The sequence below is a fragment of the Chrysochloris asiatica genome, unplaced genomic scaffold, assembly GCF_000296735.1.
Source record: "Chrysochloris asiatica unplaced genomic scaffold, ChrAsi1.0 scaffold00087, whole genome shotgun sequence".
Taxonomy (NCBI): domain Eukaryota; kingdom Metazoa; phylum Chordata; class Mammalia; order Afrosoricida; family Chrysochloridae; genus Chrysochloris; species Chrysochloris asiatica.
The window spans coordinates 8,746,298-8,767,717 of record NW_006408605.1 but is presented as its reverse complement, the minus strand read 5'-3'; the positions used below and the strand labels follow the sequence as shown (position 1 = coordinate 8,767,717).

The 21,420-nt window shown below is 39.0% G+C and overlaps 1 protein-coding gene across 1 annotated transcript in view; it reads right to left on the bottom strand.

Annotated features, from left to right (window-relative positions):
* Positions 1-20,232, bottom strand: part of MATR3 (matrin 3) — an 86,255-nt gene extending 66,023 nt beyond the window's left edge. Inside the window, exon 1 of the mRNA XM_006866129.1 lies at positions 20,156-20,232. The gene's annotated coding sequence lies outside the window, so the exon portion shown is untranslated. The remainder of the gene's footprint in view (positions 1-20,155) is intronic.
* Between the last annotated feature and the right edge of the window lie 1,188 nt (positions 20,233-21,420).

Genomic DNA, 21,420 nt, shown 5'->3' with positions numbered 1-21,420 from the left:
TTTTTTAATTAAGTGCCTTTGAGTTGGTTCTGAATCATTGTTAACCCTATACAGAGTTTCAGAAGCTTTTTACATCTTTGCAGGAGCAGAGAACCTCATCCTTCTCCTGTAGACAGGTTGTCAGGCTTGAACTGAAGACTTGTGGTTCCCAGTCCAGTATTTACCGTATGGAGCTACTGTGCTCCCATGAAGTCCCTGGGGTCTCTGTTCACCGTGGATGATCCTGCTGGTATTTAAAATATCAATGCCATAGCTTACAGCAACTCGAAAGTCATGACAGTACAACAAACTGATAAGACAACTGGTGTAAATATATATATATACGCACACACACACACAGAGTCCTGGTGTGGTGCTATGGATTAATGTAATGGACTGCAAATATGTTTGAGCTGCAAGGTTGGGAGTTCAAGCTCACCAGTCGCTCCTCAGGAACCCTATACAGGGTTGCTAGAGGTCAGAACTGATTTGACGGCACTTAACAATAATATATAGTATAATATAATAGATATATACACACACACACATAGCATATATGATGTACATATTTATGTATTTCCACCAATAGTCTGTCAATACAACAAACTGGTGGAAATACATATATATATATATATATTGTTGTTGTCAAGTGCCAAAAAGTCATCGGTTCCAACTCATAGTGACCCTGTATAGGGTTTCCAAGAAGCGGCTGGTGAGTTTGAACCACAGACCTTGCGATTCAAAGGACCTTGTGGTCCAGTGCTGTCCAGGGTTTCCAAGGCTGTAAATCTTTACGGGAGCAGAAAGCCTCATCTTTCTCCCGCGGAACAGCTGGTAGTTTCGAACTGCTAACCTTGCGGTTTGCAGCCTGATTCGTAACCACTATACTACTATATATATATAAAACATTTTGCTGTTAAGTACTGTTGAGTTGGTTCTGACTCATAGCGACCCTGTACAGGGTTTCTGAGGAGTGACTAGTGAGTTTGAACCACCAACCTTATGGTTCAAACTGACCTCGAGTTTGAGTACTTACCCTGTGGTGCCACACCAGGACTCCATATATGACATGTTGTTGTTAAATGCCATTGAGTTGCTTCCAACTCTTAGTTTCCCTATATAGGGTTTCCGAGGAACATCTGATTAGTTTGAACTGCTGACCTTGTGGTTGAAACCAACTTTGCAGTTCAGCACATTAACCTACAACACCACACCAGGACTCCATATATAACACATATATGTATATGTAATTGTACTGACAGAGGTTGTTGGAAATACACACACACACATACACGTATACACACACACACATAGACATACATATACTTCCAACAAATATATCAGTTTGTTGTACTGTGATGGCTTGTGAGTTGCTGTGATGCTATAAGCTATGACACTGATATTTTAAATGCCAGCAGGATCACCCATGGTGGAAGGAACCCCAGGGATGACTGATGAAGATCAAAGACCACAACCTTCAGTATGGATTATAAGTCAATGAAAACTAAAAACCCCCACAACTGTACAAATAAATAACATTATGAGAAATGGAGAAAAGATTGAAGTTGTCAAAGACTTCATTTTGCTTGAATCCACAATCAACACTCATGGAAGCAACAGTCAAGAAACCAAATGACCTACTCCATTAAGCAAATCTGAGCAAAAGACCTCTTTAAAATGTTCAAGAGCAAAGATGTCAGTTTGAGGACTAACGAGCACCTAACCCGAACTATGGTATTTTCTAGTTTTTCATATGCATGTGTAAGTTGGACAATAAATAAGGAATACTGTAAAAGAACTAATGCATTGAATTATGGTGTTGGCAAAGAATATGAAAATACCATAAACTGCCAGAAGAACAAACAAATCTGTGTTGGAAGAAGTACAGCCAAAATGGTTGTTAGAGGTGAGTATGTACTTGGAACAAGTTATCAGGAAGAACCAATCCCTGGAGGATGTCATGTTTGGTATAGTGGAGAGACAGCAAAAAATGAGAGAGACCCTTATGAAGATGGATTGACACAGTGGCTGCAACAATTGGTTCAAACATAGCAATGATTTTGAAGATGGCACAGGATCAGGCAGTGTTTCCATTCTGTTGAGTATAAGGTGATATGAGTCAGAACTGACTCAACATATCTTAATAACAATGACATGCACTTGCCAAGACACTGCAGGATAGACCCCAAAAGAAAATCAACAAGACATAGTATAATCAAACTCTCTAAATCAAAGACAAATAAAGACTCCCAAAAGCAGCACAGGAAAAACGAAATATTATCTACAAAGGAAAACCAATAACATCAAGTTCTGACTTCTCAAATGAGAACACAATGGAGAGACATATACAGAATTCTGACAGAAAATAACTACCAACCAAGAATCATATACTCAGAAAAACTGTCCCTCAAATAAAGCAGTGAAATTAAAACATTTCCTGATAAACAAAAATTAGAGTAATTTGTAAAAGTCAAGCCAACTTTGCAAAAAATACTAACGGGAGTGCTTTGGACTGAGAACCAACAATAGCAGACAACAGCCATAGACTGATATACATGGTTGCACCCCCCAGAATTCAATCCAGGTACAGAAGTATCCAGAGTAAAACAAACTATAAGACTAAAGGTAGAAAATCAAAGATATCAATCTACAATGAAGACAACTACAGAGGAAAAAGAATAGTTAAAGAATACCAAATGGCAAGAAATTCAAGTAGATTTCAAGATAAAACAGACTATTTTAACTTGAGAAAGAAATTAATAAATTACAGAGTAACCTCAAGGAAATGTAACACACCTTCACATCAAATCATGAAAATGACAACACCTGAATATTTCGTGAACTTTAAAACTATGAAGACATTGATGAGAAAAAGCACAAAAAAAATGAATGCAGTGCAGGAAAAAATACAGAGCAAAGAAACCAGCAGCACTACAAACAACAACAACAACAACAACATCAAAACATACAGTAAAATGACTGCAAGCAATTTACACCTATCCATAATTATGCTGAAAGGCAATGTATTGAATGCACCAGTCAAGGGACAGAGAGTGGCAGAATATATAAGAAATGGTATCCTTCAATATGCTGTCTACAAGAGACATACCTTATACTAATTTGAATTTAAAGGATGAACAAAAATATATCAAGCTAATGGCAATCAAAAACTAGCAGGAGTGCCAATATTAATCTCTGATAAAGTAGACTTTAAGGCAAAAATCAGCATAGAGATAAGGAAGGACATTATCTTATGATTAAAGGGTCAACTGAACAAGAGGACATAATTATAATAAATACCTATGATCCCAATGTAAGAATCTCAAAATACATAAATCAATTTCTAATAAAATTGAAGAAATAGATAATTCTATAATAATAGTAGTAAATTTTAATACACACTGTCAAAAAGGGCAGAACAACCAGAAAGAAACTCAACAAACACACAGAGGAACTAAAACACACAGTCATTCAAATTGACTCATAAATTTATATCGAGCACACAACCCAACAACAGCATGATGCACATGGAACATTCTCCAGAATAGAGTATATATTAGGCCACAAAGCAAGTCTCAATAAATTAAAAACATCCAAATATATAAAAAACCATTTTCTCAGATAAAAATGCTTTGAGATTAGAAATAAATAAAAGGAAGATCAAGGAAACAAAATCAAATGCATGGAAACTGAATAACACCTCAAAAGCCACTGGGCAACAGAACAAATAAAAAATAAAATAAAATAAAAATCTTGAAGCAAATGAGAATGAAAACACAACATAACAAAACCTTTGGGACACAGCAAAAATGGTGCTTAGAGATCAATTTATAGCAATAAATGCACATATCCAAAAAGAAGAAAGAACCAAAATCAACACAGTAACACAACATTTCCAACAATTAGAAAAGACTACCTGCAGTCACCAGAAGCAACGAACAATACAGACAAGAGCAGAAATAAATGAGTTAGAAAACAAAGACTCAACAAGACAATAAGCTGGTTCTTTGAAAGGGTTAATAAAATAGACAAACCTTTGGTAAATCTAACAAAAGAAAAAAGGGAGATGATGCAAATAACATGCATAAGAAATGATATGGGAGACATCACAACAGAGCCAATGGAAACAAAAAGGATGATAACAATATTATGAAGATCTGTACTACAATAAATTTGAAAATCTGAAAGATATGGATAGATTTTTAGAAAAACACAACCTACGTAAACTATCACAAGAATGAAGTAGAAAACTTGAACAGAACTATAATAAAAGAAAAAATTGATCAGGTCATTGAAACATTCCCAATAAAAAAATGTCCAGGCCCAGATGGCTTTACTGGTGAATTTTACCAAACATTCAGAGAAGAGTTGACACCAATTTTACTAAAACTATTTCAAAACCTAGAAAAGAATAGAAAACTCTCCAACAGATTTTATGAAGCAAGCATAACCCTGATACCAAAACCAGGCAAGGACAGCACTAGAAAAGAAAATTATAAACAAATATCCCTCATGAAGGTAAAAGAATTGATGCTTTTGAGTTATGGTGTTGGAGGAGAATATTTAAAGTGCCATGGGCTGCCAAAAGAACCAACAGATCTGTTTAGAAAGAAGTGCCGCCAGAGTGCTCCTTGGAGGCCAAGATGGCCAAACTTTGTCTCTCATACTTTGGACATATTGTCAGGAGGGAGCAGTTGTTGGAGAAGGACATCATGTTTGGTAAGATGAAGAACATCATGTTTGGTAAGATGGAGGGTCAGAAAAAGAGGAAGAGCCCCAACGAGATGGATTGGCCAAGTGGCAGCAATGATGGACTCAAGTGTGGCAACAGTAGTGAGGTTGGTCCAGGATCAGGCAGTGTTTCGTTCTGCTGTGCATAAGGTTGCTATGAGATGGTACCGACTCAATGGCACCTAACAACAACAACAACAACAATCCCTCATGAATATAAATGCAAAAGTTCTCAACAAAATTCCAGCCAGTAGAATTCAACAACATACCAAAAAAACAAAAAACAAAACCAATATTGACCAAGTGGGGTTCATACCAGGAAGGCAACAATCAATGTAACTGACCATCTGTATAAGAAAAAGGGGTAAAGAACCTCATGATCGTATCAATTGATGTAGAAAAGACATTTATTTGACAAAATCCAAAACACTCAAAAGTAGGAATTCAAGGGAAATTCCTCAATATAATTAAGAGCATATGTACAAAACCAACAGCCTACATCACTCTCAACGGAGAGACACTGAAAGCATTCTCTTTGGAAATAGGAACCAGACAAGGATGACCTTTATCACCATTCCTATTCAATACTGGCTAAGAAGTAAAATTCTATTTGCAGATGATATGATCCTATACAGAGAAAATCTCAAAGACTCAGCAAAAAATTATTGGAGCTCGCTGGAAGATTCAGCAAAGAGAGAGGTAAAAAAAACAATATACAAAAACCATTTGGATCCATCTATACTAATAAAGACAGCTCTGAAAAAGAACTTAGGAAAACAATATCATTTATGACAGTCAACCAAAGGATGAAATACTTAGGAATAAACTAACCAGAGAAACAAAAGACCTATACAAAGAAAACAAAAAAACACTACTAGAAGAAACCAAAAGAGATTTACAAAAATGCTCATTGAGTAGTGTCAATTATTATATAGGCCTGAATGCTAAAAAAAAAAAAAAAAAAAAAGCTAAAGTGAATACAGAGAAATAATGTTATACTATTATCTGATGGAACATGTTGTTGTTGTTAAGTGCCGTTGAGTCGATTCTGACCCACAGCAACCCTGTATAGGGTTTCTGAGGAGCAGCTGGTAAGCTTGAACCGCCAACCTTGCATGGTACATGGAGGGGATTATAATCATTATAATGAAACAAGGTGTGTGATTTGTTGAGTGTAAAACAGATGTTCTGCCCTGCAAACTTTCACTCAATTCACAATAAAAACTTAAAAACAAAAACAAACAAACAAACAAAAAAACTCATTGATAGGAAGACTTCACATTGTGAAAATGTCAATACTACCCAAAGTAATCTACAGATATAATGCAATCCCAATCCAGATTCTAACAACATTCTTTAAAGAGGTAGAAAAAAAATGACGACAAAATTTATATGGAAAAGAGACCTTGGATAAGCAAAACATAGCTTAAGAAAAAGAACAAAGTTGAAGGCCTCTCACTCCCTGATCCACAGCCACAGTGTTTAAAACAGCCTAGTACTGGTAAAATGAAAGATATATAGATCAATGGAACAGAATTAAGGACCCAGAAGTAAATGCATTCACATATTGTCATCTAATCTTTGACAATGGGCCAAAACACATTAAATGGGGAAGAGATAGTCTCTTCAACAAATGGTGCTGGCATAACTGGAAATCAATTTGCAAGAGAATCAGTCAAGACTCATATCTCACACTGTATAGAAAAATACATTCAACATGGATTAAGGACCTAAATGTAAGACCTAGAACTATAAAGATCATCAATGAAAAAATAGGTACAAATATAGGGATTTTTAATACAGGGCATGGAGTAGTACTGGTGTGGTGCTGTGGGTTAATGTGCTGAACTGCAAAGTCAGAAAGAACCACAGGGTCGACGGTTCAAACTCACTAGTTGCTCCTCGGAAACCCTATACAGGGTTGCTATGGGTCTGAAATAGAAGGATAAGTTCTATCAACGAACAAGTGCGTTTCCTCAATATACTGGATTGATAAGGATGGGAAATTTAGACACTGGCTACCAAAAATGGGGGGCTATAAAGGCATGAATTGACTGGCTTATAAACTTTCGTGATTGTGCTTAGTTTTAGAATGAGTGGGGTGAGAGAATCCACTGAATAGTTTCCCTTTTTTCCAGATGGATCCTGATGAAAGGAGTCAGGGGATGATGGTGGTAGGATTTTAAAATTCACTTGTGAAAAACTGTTAACAGTATTAATTGGATCGTCACAAATGTAATTGTAGAAGATATTTTACTAAAAGGGGGCTGCAGTTTAATCTTTCATTTCAGGAACAGATAAGCCTAGGACCATCAAGAAGGAAAAACAGGAATAGAGTGTGAGATCCCTACCTAGAAAGTGGTGACAGCAGAGTTGGTGGCAGAGGCAGTGGCATGGAGAGAGAGCAGCTAGGGATCTTGGCCCATGGACTGAGTGGCTGTGTGTGCCTGTAGGTAGCAGGCTGGCTTGTATAATGTGTCTTTCAGACATTTAAATGAATAAATATTTTTGTTTTGTATGTGTACATAAAATATTTTTGCTTTTTACATTTGTCAAATATAAGATGTAAACGGGGAGTCTCAGAGAGGAAGTAGGATAATTGTTGTTGCAGGGCTGTTGTTGTTAAGTGCCATTAAGTTGATTCCAACTCATAGCTGCCATATAGGGTTTCCAAGAAGCAGCTGATGGGTTTCAATCGTCAACCTTGTGGCTAACAGTCCAGTGCTTATCCTATGCTGCCACACCAGGGGATTGTAATCATTGAGCTGAAACAAAGTGTATAACTTGAATGTAAAGATGATGATCTTTTCTGCAAACATTCACTCAATTCAAAATTAATTTTTTATAAAAAAAGTCAATGTAAAATGCTGTTCATCTTCCACAATGAAAAATATTTTCACCAGTTTTGCTTTAAGTGGTTCATACTTCAATTTTGATGGTTTTATAATAAATGTTGTAATTATAAATGAACAAGTGAAATTATTAAAAGAAAATATAATGATCAGAAAGCAATTATTGCAACAAATTATATTTTATTAGATCTTTCATCTCTAATATGTCATGAAAAACATCTATTCTTTGCTCTTACAAATTCTTCAATGGTTTCAACCTAGTTAAGCTGCAAAAAAATATCTTACATACAAAATAAGCATAATGAAATCCTGTCTTTCTTGAATCATGGTTGTACACTATGGTTTTTAAAGTCTTTTTCAGAACAAAAATGAGCATTCTGTTGTTCAGTTTGTGATCATTAAAGTCAGGAATATACATAGAGCAGTATCAACATGAGGAAATATGCATCAGATTTTATCTTTTATTATGGAATTATACATGGCTGGTGGTGGTTATGTGCTGTGGAGTCAGTTCCGATTCATAGCGACTCTGTACAGGGTTTCCGAGGCTGTAAATCTTTACGGGAACAGAAAGACTCATCTTTTTCCCACAGAGCAGCTGGTAGTCTCGAACTGCTGACCTTAAGGTTTGCAGTCCGATTTGTAACCACTACTCTCCCAGAGCTCCTTTATACATGCCTAGGTAAGGAGCTCTGGTAGCGTAGTGGTTACGAGTCAGACTGCCAGCCTCAAGGTCAGCAGTTTGAGACTACCAGTGGTTCCGCTGGAGAAAGATAAGGCATTCTGCCCCTATAAAGATTTACAGCCTCGGAAACCCTGTTCAGGGTCACCATGAGTTGGAGCCGACTCCACGGTACTTAACAACATAAGTATAATTTTGTCTTTTCTGAATTTGTAAGAAAGATTCAAGTATAGTATACAGGTATACAGGAAACACCTTGGGCACTAGATTATGTTTGTGGAACACTTTCGTCATCTACTTATTTCTATTGATTCTGTGCTGGTGAAGTGCTTGGTAATCAGTGGTTGTTCTGTTGTGTTTTCAAAATCTTTAAAAAAACTGTGTAAATTACCTGTTAATGACTGGTAGATATCTACACATGCCTTTAAATTTACTTCTGATTCTTGGGGACCTTGACTCATTCAATGAAAATGCTGCATATTAAAATAACATAAATATACATGCTAGTGTTTGCATTTTGGTGGCGATGTTTTCAGCTTCCCTGTTAAGTGTCTCCTTTTGGTCTCTGGTCTTCAGCAATATTTTCTAAAGCATCTAGAATCTGCATGCATGATTCCAGGATTATGTTAATTGCTACAGCAATGTGCTTCTCAACATTTTAACATTTAAATAGTTGAAACATTTGAATAGTTGATCATACCTAAATATGTTTTTTTTTTTTAATTAAATGTTTTTATTTTGCATTGAGTGAAAGTTTACAGGGCACATCATCAGCTTCACATTCAACCATTCATATAGCTTGTTTCATTACATTGATCATTATCCCCGCCATATATCATCAGTTTACAGTGTTTCTCTCTATTCTCTTAAGCTTTTTTTTTTTTTTTGGATGGGGGGGACTTGGCTTTTTGGAATTTACAGTCTCGGCTTTTAGGGAAGGTTTTTACATTTGTCTGTGGATATCCAGGGCTCATGTATGAGATTACTAACAAGCATTACTGAATAATCAGATGAGGGACAGTTTGCTATGTCTACTAGGTGGCTAGAGTCTGATCCTCAGAGCCTATGGTATGGATGGTCAACAACGCTTGGGCCCACACCTCCTGACCGGGTCTGCACTGTCTGCATCTGAATCCTCCTTATTTATTGATTGTTTAAGGGACGCTGCCTGTCTTAGGTGGTCAGTGCGAATTCCTCAGTCTTACCAGTCATTGAGACTCAATGCAGCATGGCAATGGCTCTGTCTTAAGTAGCCGAGGTTCCACGTGATCCTTACCCGTCTCTGGCCACACGTCCAGCATAAACAGCCGCCATCCGAGGAAGGCAGGGATAAATATGTTTTAAGAAGCACTGTACTGAGAACCACAAGATCCTCGGCTTGAGCCCACTAGCAGAAAGGTCAGGCTTTCTGCTCCCATGAAGATTTAAAGCCTTAGAAACCCTACAGAGGGCTGCTATGTATGAGTCAAACCAACTTAACAGCACTTAAAAAGAACTGGTGAGCAGCAGTGGCAAAAACTGTGTAAGTAAACAATAGAAAAAAAGCCCCACTACTTCTAGACAATCTAGTGCACTGCATCCTACAAGACTTAGTAAATCCAACGCAACTAACCTGAATTTTATAATGTCCACACAAATAATGATTCCATTAAATACTCAAGGGTAGTAAGGAAAAGAGACAGAAGAAGAGGGTGGAGAGAGACATTATTCACCTTTTGTGGGACACCAATGAGGTGACGTTTTACCATATACTATCCATATGGATTGTATTCTGGTTCACCATCCTTATTCTGAGGGTAAATTATGCTTTTGTAAGAAAAATAAATATCAACATTAACATTCAATGTCAGCTACTATCTAGGATATTATGTTTTATTTAGACATATTATCTTGATAATATAAAAATAAAACATAAGAACTAGACCTAGAAAAAGAATTTCACCCTAAAGTGCTTGTTTGCTAAAAATAATGGAAGAAAGTACTTTTAAGAACACAAAAAGAAAAAAAAAAGATGTAGTTAATCTGCAGCACATCGGATGAATGGCATAGTCAATATACAGTAAAAATTTATATTGCTTGCCTTTAAAACGCCCTGACACATTGGTAGCATTGTCAAAGGACTGGCCTGTGCTCTTAGAAAAATTAATTTTGCAAATGGCACAAAAATTGTGAAGTATTTGATTTGTAATTTCTTCACCAGTATGACTTTTTAAGCTTGTAAATGTGATAAATCATGACAGGTTTTTCATCGGTTGGAGAAAAGTTATCTTAAAGCAATATTTAGCTGGTCTATATAAGAAAGATCAGGAGTGGAATCTACAAACTGAAATATTAACCTATATTTATCTCACTGAAGATTGTTGTTGTTAGGTGATGTCGAGTATCGACTCATAGCAACCTTATGTACAACAGAAAGAACTCCTGTCCAGTCTTGCACCAATCTCACAATCGATGCCATGCTTGAGCCCATTGCTGTAGCCAATCCATCTCGTTGGGGGTCTTCCTGTTTTTCACTGACCCTCCACTTTACCAAGCATGATGCCCTTCTCCAGGGACTGATCCCTCTTGACAATATGTCCGAAGTATGAGAGATGAAGTCTGGCCAACCTTGCTTACTGAAAGCAAAGAGACTTAAAATACTTACTGATGATGATCAAAGATCAAAACCTTTGGTTTGGGTTGCACCTCAATGTCAAGAAAACAAAAGTCCTCACCACTGGAGCAATAAATAATAACATCATGATACATGGATGAAAGACTGAAGTTGTCAAAGACTTCATTTTGCTCGGCTCAACCATCAAATTCATGGAAGCAGCAGTCAAGAAATCAAACACTGCATTAAGCAAATCTGCACAAAACCTCTTTAAAGTGTTCAAGAGCAAAAATGTCAGTTTGAGGAATAAGGGGCACCTGACCCATGCCATGGTATTTTCTATAACCTCTTATGCATGTAAAATTTGGACAACGAATAAAGAAGACTGTAGATGAATTGATGCATTTGAGTTATGGTGTTGGAGGAAAATATTAAAAGTATCATGGACTATCAGAAGAACAACAAAAAAAATGTGTTAGACAAAAAGTATAGCCAGAATGCTCATTTGAAGCTAGGATGGCCAGACTTGGTCTCTCATAATTTGGACATATGATCAGGAGGAACCAGTTCTTGGAAGACATCATGCTTGGTAAAGGGTTAGAGAAAAAGAGGAAGACCCTTAACCAGATGGATAGGTACAGTGGCAGCAATGGGCTCAGGCAAAGCAACAATTGGGAAATTGGCGCAGGACAGGGCAGTGTTTTGTTCTGTTGTGCATAAGGTTGCTATAAGTCGGTACTGACTCGATTGCATCTAACAATAAGTAAAAAAATTATTTGGAACATATAATTTTTTTCTTCAGCTCTGAGGCAATCAAAAGAAATGCTACTTACAAAGCAATAGAAAATAATTTCATTTTTCTTACAATATTTGTGTATGGGCCTTTCACAGATCTCCACATGTGTTTTTCATCTAAAAAATGCTTTACTTAAAAACTTGTGCAATCACTTTCTTCCCTTTGATGCTGCTTCACAGTTCATTACCCAATGGGAACAAGCACAATCACAAAGACTATAATACAAATACAAGGTCATGCTTATTTTGTAGGTGTGTTTTGGTTAGCTTTGTGTAAGACCAAGTACATCATGAATCACGCAGTTATAATGTCATTGGAGTGTTATGTGGTAAACAAGAGAGAACAGAACGTGAGGTTATACTCATAATCAGTCCAAAATGCAAAGGAAAATATAATGATCATGAAATAAAATTACAAAATAATATCAGCTTCATTTAGTTCCCTTCCACTGTTGTTGGTGTTAAGTGCCGTTGATTTGGTTCCGACTCATAGGGATACTATACACAACAGAACGAAACACTGCCTGGTCTTATGCCATCCTCACAATCATTAAGCTTAAGCCCACTGTTGTTGCCACCGTGCCAATCATCTCGTCGATGTGTTCCTTTGTTTCGCTGACCCTCCACTGTACCGAACACAGATGCTTTTCTCCAGGGACTGCTAACTCCTGACAATATGTCCAAAGAATGACAGATGCAGTCTCGCCATCTTAGCTTCTAAGTAGCATTCCAGTTGTACTTTTTCCAACACAGATTTGTTTGTTCTTCTAGCAGTTCATGATACTTGTAACATTCTTTTCCAACACCACCACTCAAATACATCAATTCTTCTCTGGTCCAACTTTCACATCCTATGAACCAACTGAAAATACTATGAATTAGGTCAGGCACAATAGTTTTTTGTTCTTTGCTCTTCAACATCTTGTGCACGCTGATTTGCCTAATGCAACCTGTTGTTTGATTTCTTGACTGCTGCTTCCACAAGTGTTAACATTGAATTTAAGCAAAATGAAGGTATTATAATTTTCTAGTAAGATGGGAGTCCTGATGTGGAGCTGTTAAATAAGCACTGGACTGCTAACTACAAGGTTAGTGGTTCCGCAGCTGCAACTTGGAAACCCTATACAGGGTTGCTATGTAGTTTTGGTGTTACACTGTAGGATAAACACTGGATCACAAGGCCGTTTGAACTACAAGGTTGATGGGTCAAACCCACTGGCAGCTTCTCAGAAACCCTATACAGCATCACTATGAGTCAGAACCAACTGGGTGGCACTTACTGAGTCAGAAATTACTCAAAGGCACTTAATAAGTCATATGACATACATCTTTAAACCGAAAAAATTGGTGAGAATGGCTATGGAAGGAAAAATTGCCCTCCAGAGGTTGCACAAATTTACTCGCCCCAAAAATGAGTCCCATTGCTTGAAGCTTTGGTGGTGTAGTGGATTACATGTAGGACTGCAACCGCAAGGGTAGCAGTCTGAATCCCCCAGTTGCTCCACAGGAAAAAGATGAGGCTTTCTGCTCCCATAAAGATTTACAGCCTTGGAAACACTATACAGGGTCACTATAGAGTTGTTAACAACTCATCGGCACACACAACCCTCAAAGCAATTTTTTTGTATTTTATGTTTTGCCATTCAGAAATTTAAAACCAAAATGAGCAATTATGGCATCATCAGCATACAGCTGAATGTTGTCAATGTTCTTTAATGCCACACTATTTACATGAATATCTGAAAATGACAAAATCATTGTTCAACTTTTTATATAGTCCATAGTAAACGTTAAAATTACCCATTTAAATCTGGTAAGATTCATCCTGGCACCTACCTGGCAGTTCTACACCTGCTAGTAAGGTATGAATAAGCTATACTTTACACATAAAGATGTTTCACAAAATTTTAAAGATATTTAGATTAACAACGAAAGATAGAACCCACCACATATATTTGAGTGAACAAATCTCAAATTTGAACAGTAAATTCTCTGCCAATCTATTTTCATTTTAATATTTTTAAAGCTAAATTTAGTTCCAAATAGCTGTGTGCTATATTGTATCTTCAATGTCTACTAGCAAATCATTTGGACATCTTTTTGTTTTTGTGCTCAAAAAACAATGAAAAAGCTCTAGTCCTTTAAAAAACAAACACTCATCCTCACTTCCTGGGACTAGTGATTGTGCTGTTATGACTCAGCAACCCTGTTTAGGGTTTCTAAGGTTGTAAATCTTTATGGGAGCAGGAAGTCTCATTTCTCTGGTGGAACAACTGGTGGATTTCAACTGCTGACCTTGAGGCTAGCAGCTCAACATGTAACACACTACTCCATCAAGGCTTCTTCTCTGTTAAGTTTTGGGGAGGTGGTTTCAACTCATGGCAACGTTGTATTGGGTTTCTGAAGAGCAGCTGGTGAATTTGAATCACGGACCATATGGTGCAGTACTTATCCTATTGTTATTGTTAAGTGTCCTCAAGTCGGTTCTGACCCAGAGCAACCCTGTATAAGGTTTCCGAGGAGCAGCTGGTGAGCTTGAACCACACACCTTGCAGTTCAAACGGCTTTGCAGTCTGGCACATTAACCCACAGCACCACACTAGAACTCCAGGACTCCTATGGTGGTGGTTATGTTCTGTGGAGTCAGTTCCGACTCCGTGACTCTGCAGTGTTTCCGAGGCTGTAAATCTTTATGGGAGCAGAAAGTCTGTCTCCGTGGAACAGCTGAGTTTTGAACTGCTGACCTTGCGGTTCGCAGCCTGATTCATATCCACTAAGCTACCAGAGCTCCTATACAGTCACTGAATTCAGAGCACTGGCTCAGGAAAAACGTCCTTGCCTTCCTTTACCATCTGTAGGCCCAGCACTCCTTAGAGCTTTCCAAATGCCTTGGCATCAATTTTCCTTTGGATGTAGGAGCTTCACAGTGCAAGGGCCCCAGGTTCAAAGAATGCACTTCACTTCTAGTTCTTTCTTGATGGTAGTGGGCCCCTCTCTTACTGGGATATTGTTAAGATCAGTTCATTGAGTTGGTTCCAACCCACACCGACCTTGTACAGGGTTTCCAAGGCTGTAAATCTTTACGGGAACAGAAAGCCTCATCTTTTTCCCGAGCAGCAGCTGGTAGTTTTGAACTGCTGACCTTAAGGTTCGCAGTCTGGTTCGTAACCAGTACTCCATGGCACATAACCAACCAACCAAAGGTAAGAAGAGTCCTAGCATGGCACTGCAGGTTAACGCGCCAGACTGCAAAGCCATTTGAAATGCAAGGTCGGCTGTTGAAGCTCACCAGCTGCTCCTTGGAAACCCTCCCTTATACAGGGTCGCAGTTGACTCAATAGCATGTAACAAAGTATAAAAAAAGTGGAGTACGTCTTCACAAGCTGATAAATCTACCTTTTCCAAGCACTTACATGGTATCTAAGGACAGGTAGATGGTACTGACACTGAGAACTTCTCTGCAGAATTGCAGACTAAGCTACCATTTCAAAGCTGACAATTAACAAAAATAGAGTAGAAAGAGAAAAACACTGGGGGAAAATACCATTTGCAAAGACCTAGTAATAAAAGGCACGTATATAAGCAGCTCTGGTAACAGTGATTACAAATCAGGCTGCGAATCTTAAGGTCAGCAGTTAGAAATTACCGCTGTTCTGCAGGAGAAAGATGAGGTGTTCTGCTCCCGTAAAGATTTACAGCCTCAGAAATACTGTACAGGGTTGCACGGCACATAAGTGTCTAGTAACAGTTCAATTAACTCAGTTCTAGGGTTTGTTAGGAAGGTAACTGGCTACATTGCAGGACTTGTTGTCAGGTGCCATCGAGTCGGAACCGACTCATAGCAACCCCATGCACAGCAGAACGAAACAATGCTCGATCCTGGGCCAACCTCACCACCGCTGCCACCCCCGAGTCCATCAATGATGCCACCTGGCCGATCCATCTCGTTGGAGGTCTTCCTCTTTTTCTGACCCTCAACCCTACCCAGCATGACATCCTTCTCCAACGATTGTTTCCTCCGGACTACATGTCCAAAGTAGGAGAGAGGAAGCTTAGCCATCCTGGCCTCCAAGGAGCACTCCGGCTGCACTTCTTCCAAAACAGATCTATTGGTTCTTTTGGCACATTGCAGGACTAGAAATGCTCAAGTCTCTTTTCTGGACAGGGTTCTATGGTACTCTGCAGTTTTGGCAGCTACAAAATTTTAGGGATGTTGATAAACACAATCCACTCAGTCCTTGCTGTAGGCCCTGGATGTGCCCTACTCAAGAGCCTTCTGCTTAAAGGGATTTAAATTTGCTCCATGAGCTGAGAAGCCCATCACTGTCTGGTGCTTTTGGTTCTGATGCTGTCATTACTAAGTTACAGCTTTTTGTTCCTGGGTCAAGGCAGTTCAGTGTGCAGGGATTTCAAGGTCCAAAGAATACGAGACTAACTGAGATGCTTCATTTTATACCCACATCAGAGCTCCAAGTTTTTTACAATTAACCTTTACCACTACTCACAATTGAATAAAATCCATCAGCACAGACCCATCATGAAAGTGTTTTGGTGCTAAAGTACTTTACAAGCTAAAGGGGAGTCTTGGTGTGGGACAGTAGGATCAAGAACTGGATTGCTAACCAGGTTGGTGGTTCAAACCTACAAGCAGCTTCTCAGAAAACCTATACAGGGTTGCTATGAGTTAGGCAACTGGATGCTACTTAATAGCAGCTAGAAGAAATATTAATTCACTATACCACACATAGGTTGTTTTCAGTCCTGGAAATATACATGCGAGAGGGAAGTTCGGGTCTGGGAATTGTGAAAATATCCAGTTGGACTCTAGTATGGAAGCTAGCAGAAAATGAAGCAAACAAAAAACACGTGCACACTTGTCTCAAGGTAAATAAAAGTTTTATTAAGGGTGGTGGTGGTGGGTTTCAGATAATCATTTGTCTTGACCTGGGAACAATGACATTCTTTCTGCATGATCTGCAGAAGTGGGAATGGAGTCCAGTCTTAATTTTGCTCTTCTGCCCCCCTTTCCCTCTGGTTCATGTTCAAACCTTCACTGTGCCTTGAGTGACAACAAATTATGAGAGTTCTAGAAGTTCTTACTTTGCCACCTGTATGCTCATGAGAAAATTATAATTGAGATAACATACCATGCACTACTCTACGACTCCCAGATTTTAAACCAAATAATGAAGACCACAGAATAAGTGTAAGGATCCTGGTTAATATACACATAATTCCTTGCTCTGTTAGAAGCTTGGTTCCAGTATCAGAGCTCCTTAGAAAAATAGCAGATCTTGGGACTGGGGCAAGAAATGCAGTTCGAAACTACCAGCTATTCCACAGGAGAAAGATGAGGCTTTCTGCTCCCATAAAGATTTACAGCCTCAGAACCTTGTACAGGGTAGCTATGAGTCAGAACTGACTCCATGGCATATAACAAGTGTTCTGTCAAGAACACTTTCTGTGGCTCTGAGTTAATGTGCTGGACAGTTTGAATAGCAAGGTCAGTTGTTCAAGCTCACTAGCCAGTCCCTGGAATCCCTATATATGGTTGCTATGAGTCAGAACCAACTTGATGACACATACAACCCTCTCTCCAGTGACTGGTCCCTCCTGACAATATATCTGAAGTATGAGAGATGAAGTCTGGCCATTCTGGCCTCCAAGGAGCACTGGCTGTACAGGGTGGCTATGAGTCAGAACTGACTACAGCAAAAGAAGAATGTTTCACTATGTTGTACAGAGGGTCCCTGAGTCAGAACCAACTCAATGGCACCTATTTAACAATCACTAAAAACAAAGGGAAGCTCCTTTGAACCAAATATACGACCTAACAATTTAGCACAATAAGTGTTCCTAAATAACAGAACGGAGTCCTGGTGTGGCACTGTGCGCTAGACAGCAAAGCCGTTTGAACTGCAAGGTCAGCGGTTGAAGCTCACCAGCTGCTCCTTGGAAACCTTACACAGGGTCACTATGGGTGGGAACCAACTCCACGGCACTTAACAACAAAAAACAGCACATAACAACAATAACAAATTACAGCAAGGGGACTAATGTTACTAAGCAGAGATTCTAAGTATTATTTGATTTGTTAACTCAATGGAATTGTTGAGAATACTGACAGTTCCATTAACCAGAGCTGTTCATAAAGCCCTAACTAAGCAATAAGATTAACAGGGGTCACTGTAACTCTTTTAGGGTCTTAATTAGCTGCTCTTAGCAGGTTGTTCTCCTTTGTGTGAATTCCTTAGCACTTAGTCACCTTTTTGTATCCCTTTGGGCCCTGTAGAATTTACACCTCTGGGTTTTGTTTTCCTGATTAAAAAACTTTTCTTTCAACCTGGCAAGTGCCAGTTGTTGTTAAGTGCCCTAGAGTAGGGTTTCTGAGAGTAGCTGGTGAGTTTGAACTGCTGACCTTGCACAGTTCAAACAGCTTTTGCAGTCTGGCACATTAAACCCACAGTGCCACACCAGGCCTTGACAAGTGCCAAGGAAAACTCTAAATAGTTGGGGTCTCTCTTTTTGGAGTCCTGGTGTGGCAGGGTAGGGTAAGTACTGGACTGCTAAGTGAAGCACAGGTGATTCAAATCCGCCTTGAAAATCCCATACAGGTTTCACTGTGAGTTGGAATCAACTGAACAGCAGTTAACAGCAACTCACCTTCAAAGCTTTTCCTGTTACTACAGTGTAGGACTGCACCCTAAAAAAGGGCACTTTATGAAATGCAAGCTCTGGCTGGACAAGGTAGCTTAGGTATTCACAGGGCATTAGCTTTGCCAGTCCAATTTCATTTGGACTTTTTCCATTTCAGTATGGGAAAAGAATAGAAAGAGAAGGGATAAATAAGTTACTTTGAAATGTTTTGCTTCTGCTTCAAAGTCTTCAGACTCACCAGGAATAAACTTTGCTAAAAAACAAACAAACAGAAAAAACCAACAGCAAAAAACAAAGCAAAACTAAACAAAAACTGGGATAAGTAGGTGACTAATTAACTTATCATGTAGGAAATCCCATTAATCATTTTAATTTGCATGATTAAGTCATGGAAACCTCTTAGGTCACTAAATACAGACACACACAAACACCAAATGAATCAGCCTTTTCAAGTATCAATCAACACAAGAGTCCCTCTACATATGGCTAGCCCTACTGTGGTTAAGAAGGCAACTTGTATGCTCAGGAATGCAAAACCCTGTTAGGCAGTCCTATTGCTATTCATGAAGTCCTGGTGTGGTGTTATTGTGTGAGAAATACTGTGGATACCCTGATACCATCTTGGTTCCTCTTGGTAACTGGTGGGTTGATATAAACCCCAAGGCGAGGAGGAAGAGAGAAAGAGACAGGACTTTATCCAGAGTGAGGTTATTATGAGTGTTCACTGAAGCTCAAGAAATCCAATCCGTACCCACTTTACTGAGTGAGGCTTTATTAGGCAATTTTGCAAAAATTGGGTGCCCTAGCCCAGAAGGCAAGACAGGCTGGTGCGCTCCAGCGACAGTTTCACAAGCATTTTATTCCTAGCTCTCCCAGTTCCTCATTGGCTGAGGATTATGGAGTGAACAGTATGATTACATCCTATTTTAAAGTTTCTGTTTCTCAAACAGGTTCCCTCCTCCTCTTCTGTGGTAGCCAGGTAACAATTTGTGCCCTGGGTCAGCTAAATTGCCTTTGTGTTCTCTTTACTCTGAAGATGAACCAGTTTGAAATTTTTTCTCACAAATTGGTAAGCATTGGATTGCTAACACAAGGCTGATGGTTCAACCCATCAACTGTTCCTCGAAAACATTACATACAGGGTGTCTCTGAGTCAGAATTGACTTGACAGCACTTAACAACATCCTATAGCATTAGCTTAGTGATCACAGGTTCTGATGAAAACTGCTCTTCCTTCAGACCTTTCCCTGAGGTGTCACACTGCTGATTTCCAAGGTCTAGTTTTCATTTTCTAGAATACGGGTTGGCAAGCTGAAGTTCACAAGGCCATTCCCTCTTGCTACCTATTGGGAATGCAGGGGGGAAATCATGACACTGAAAAAAAAAATTTTTTTTAAATCCCAATTTTGGTATCCATAAAAAATAAAAAATTTATTGGAACATAGCCATGCTCAATTATTGCCATATTATCTGTGGCTACTTTCAAACTACAAAAGCAGAGCTGACTAGTTGCAACATACACCACGCGACACAAGTCAAATATCTGGCTCTTTGCCTATCCCTGTTCTACAACAGCAATGGATAATAAAACTTTCTTCAATGATGGAAATGTTCTGACTTTTCCAGTATGGTAATTACTAGTCACATACACATTGAAGTTGTGAATGGAAGTTTTACTTTAGTCAAGCTCTAGAAATGAGGGGTTAGTGTTAAGTCTTGAATTTTACATTCTAAGTATCCTCTACAATGTGGTTACTCTACATAACTTCAAGAACAAAACAAACATCAGTCTCTAAAGTTTTGTTTTCCATACATCTGGAATGAAGCAAGTTAATTTTAGCCTACACGATAAAAAGGACAACATACATTACTTATCTTGGTGTCACAAAGAGTCAGACATCTGAGTTCCTGATGGAGGAAGATTTCTCACTCTTGTCAAGGGACCTAGTATTCAAAAGGAAAGAAATGAAAGGCTGCCTACCCACCTATCCCTAAGACAGAATCCTTTGCTAATATGGGGGCAAAAAATGTTTGCATCCAGACTAGGACCAACTCCACAGGAGGAGCCATTCCACTCTCAGAGGTGCAAAATGCTAACCCAAAGGTACTTGACCAAAACACCAAAACAGTGCATGAAGCCAGACCTCAAAACAGGTAGCGCTTGTTCTTCCAACAGTGTAACACCATCACAGGCATCATACAAGCCTGGATAGCTGACAACCATTGGGTGATTCCTGTAAGTGTTCCTATTCTCCTTTCATAGTCCTGGTGCGGCACTGCAGGATAACGCAGGATTGCGAGGTTGATTTGAACTCCAAAGTTGGTGTTTCAAGTTGCCAGCTGCTCCTTAAAAAACCCTATACATGGTGGCTATGAGTCGGAATCAACTCTGTGGGACTTAACAACATTCTTATTTCAAATATCTAAGCATCACAGGTAGAAGACCTGGATAAAAGTATAATTACTGATCTGTGATCTGTTTTTGTAAAAATGCCAGCCACAGAAATCCCATGGGGAGTTCTATCCTGTCATATAGGGTGAGTTGCTGAGTTGGAAACAAAAGTACACAACAAGTAGAATGGAATGCTGACTGCAAAAGGACAGGGGCACAAAAAATTAAAAGGTAGGGAAACTGGTTCCAGACCCTGCTGCCAAGCCCTTGCCACAATATCCTTTCCCTCAAGGAACCTGAAAATTGCCCAAAGGCACTACACTGTGGCTTCCCAATTTCTCAGACTGAACGATACACCACCAAATACCTACACCAAGCCTTTAATTGTCCAGAGGCAAGAAAGTGTTGAGGGCAAATACATGTGTATTTCTTGCTTCTCAACCTTTTCCTGATGAATACTAATTAACTAGCCAACAGGCCTGGTACACAGGAGGATAGTCGATATGGAATAGGGACATTTACCTGAGAACTATTATGAACAGACAGTTTGTCTGACACAATTTCCTTTCCTCAGGAGTGCTGCTCTATTTCCAAGTCATCCTAAAAAGAAACAGAGAAGCAGAAGTGGTCATTTCCCACAGATTTCACTGTTTAATGCCCTAGTGTGGCACAGTAATTAAGTATTCGACCTCAAGGCCAGTGTGAACCCGTGTCAGTGGTTCAAACTCACCAGCCACTC